Raw genomic sequence first — 3,117 nt, forward strand, 5'->3', positions numbered from 1 at the left:
GTAAGCTGCATCACTTCATTTTCCATGCCTCTGGGTTTAGTGCCTTTAGGCCCTTTTCTCCTACAAACTTATGTGCATTTATTTCTGTACATAGAAGCTGACTCGGGAGTCCAAATCAAGATTAYGGCTGTGTGAAAGGCAAACTGTAAATTCTGAGTGCTATCGCATTCTTTATTTAGACAATGCTTCACAAAACTAAGATTTGATTTTTAGTGAGACTTCAGAGAGGTTCCTAATTACAATAAAAAAAATCCTTTGTCAATATCCTAAATTTATAGCCTTTTTCTGGAAACAAATTAATTAAAAATAAGCCAAGTCAGGCAGACTCTTAACCTGCAACCCCTGATATGAAATGGTTCCACTTTCAGGACATTGTCTTTGATCAAAACCAGGGCCATTCATAATTTTAGATGAGTTGAAACCAACATTCTACTCCATGAGTGCAAAAGAAAGCTATTTCTTTCTAAGTAGTCTGAGGTGAATTTCCTAGTTTATATGTTCAAACTATGTTCAGTTTTCTTTAGATACTACATATGTGTCCAAACAAAACATGAAGAGGCAAGTTTTTTTGTGTTTGAACTAAATTTCTCTTTCTTCTTCCCACCTACTAACACAGAACATCACATGYTCACTTACATAACTTTACTTGCACAGACTACCCAACTGGTTTGATGCAACTCTTCACATAAGTAAAATTACTCACATTAAGTATTTGAAGATTAGATTTTTAATCTGCTGCTCCCAAATCTGTCTATTGCATTTGCTTGGGCTGTAAGTGACATTTCTGTCACACTTAAAAGTTAAGCTTTCCCTCTTTTCCTCTATCCAAAGAAACATACACAGCCCTAGAGAAAAATTAAAAGACAAACCTCATTAGTGGGAAAACACAGTTCAAAAAAAACAAAAACAAAAACAAAATCCTGAAACAATAGCATTTGCTCAGCATGTATCCGACAAAGCTGTTATACTCTTTAACCTTCTAGTTTAACAATTTCCGGAAAAGAGCTCAAGGTTCAGATGAGATACCACACTGAAAGAAAGATGTGTGTAGTTGCAGACAGGATCAGATAACACCTGTGTGGTGTATAGACTCATTAAAGATTTAGCAAGAGAAGTCACATGCACACTGAAAAATGGCTGACAACTGCCATGCTTAATGCACTTAAACTTTCCTCAAAAGAAGGAAGCAAAATGGAGTTACCTCTGGATGAAGAGGATGGCACTTTCACCAACATTTCTTTGGCAGATGATTCAGGTAAGAAACTACAGAAATCTAGTGATGAAATATAGATTCCATCGGCTGAATAATAATACTGGGTGAGCACGCAGATCTCTTGTTCCTCATTACAAAGTAAAATGTATTTTTAGAAAATGCCCTTAAGTAAACTTTTCTAGTTATGTAGTTGAATAAGCCTTATGACTAATTAAAAATTGAGATTTTGGTGGTGTAGAGGCTATCACAGTTTTCACATAATAGCATATGTTAATATATACTCGTTATCTGAGCATATATAGTCTTTCACTTGTTTAGAAAGAAAAAAAATTCAGAAGTGTTAACTTAGTTGTTACTAATATCAAAAAAATACAGATAGTCCTGGCCTTTCCTCCTGAATGTGGAAAGGCACTGCTTGCCATACTGCAGCAAGAGCTCACAAAAAGCAATACAAATTAATTAGTAACAGAAACAAGTTAATCCATTTAAACCCCCATTAAGTATTTAATAGTTTTTAAGGAAACTACAAAAGCAAAGAATGTCTCCCCTTGTCCCTCTAGCTTATGGAATAAAAATGATTTGGAATGAGAGGTAGGATATTTCTATATACTGGAAAAATAAAGTGAGTTAATATGAATAAGTTATTTAGAAAGGTGTGGCCAGAGTATCAACTGTAGCATGTCAACATGGCTGCCACAGACCTGGGCTAATTTACACTAGCTTCTGGACTGTTGATTAATGAATAATGCAAATCCTATTTTTCCTTTACTTACTTTTTTTTTTTTTTWAAAGATGGAAGAATGTTATTGTAAGTTCTGTGTTATGTACCTGGTACATGAAAAGCATGTGAAGTTAACCTTATTTTTAGAACATAATTCTCCAGCAGTTTCATATTAGTGTGATGGTGCTGCAATAGATGTCTAAATGCAATTACTTTTTTTTTTAAAGCATATAGCTTAATGACATACGCGGCTGACTTGAACTATTCACAATAAGTTTTCAGTCCTTGGTGCAAGTCCTGCAGTAATGGAATGTCTTCTTGACAGTGAACCTAAGACCATTTCTCTGTAAAAGTGCAGAACAGTTAAGTCTCCTATGACACTGTTTCATGGCTTGCTGCACAGATAATAATAGGGCAAGAACAGATGAGGGACGCTATACAGTGGAAAGATTGTCTAGTCTTTATGAAACATCCAGAAGTAGCCAAATTAGGAATGACTCCACAATACTGGAAGAGTTTTGAATCTGCCCAGTCTCACAGAAGGAGATTTTTGCTGTATTGCTTGCTCAGTCTTTCGGTAGATGTCAAGGTGCTTTTTATGGAAGGCAAACATCCTCTAGCCTCCTCTACTACTCCAATACCAGCACCCTTCCAGCTTGGAAAATGTTAATACAGGTGAGAAAAATGGAGGCACAAAGTTAAAATCTCTCTCATTCAAGCACCAGCTGACAGTGGATACCACAGTCCAAAAAACTTGAAGTTTGACTTCCAGAGAGACTGAGCTATGCAATAGTAAAGCCAGCCTAGGCATTCAGGACTTGATACTCACTAATGCTTAAGCCCTGACAGATATCACTGATGTAAGAGTAACTGCTCAGCAACAGTGCAAATAAGGCTCTGCTGCACCTCAGAAATTGTACCGCTAAAATTACTAGACTCTTGACTGCAGTAACACGCCCAAAGTTAGAGGAAGCTCATGTTCACATCAGGAAGAGGACTTTGYTCCTGTGCTATTCCTTTCTATTCTGAAATTCAGTCCCTTCCCTGAGTTACACAAACATTGTTACTGCTGATCATATCGTACTGAAACATTTTTTTTTTTGATAACCACTTCCAGACACAATTAATAGTTCTCCTCTTCATCCAAAATTAAACAAATAAGACATGGAGAGAGAGAGAGAGA

The sequence above is a fragment of the Apteryx rowi genome, unplaced genomic scaffold (assembly GCF_003343035.1).
Source record: "Apteryx rowi isolate R43461 unplaced genomic scaffold, aptRow1 scaffold_389, whole genome shotgun sequence".
NCBI lineage: Eukaryota > Metazoa > Chordata > Aves > Apterygiformes > Apterygidae > Apteryx > Apteryx rowi.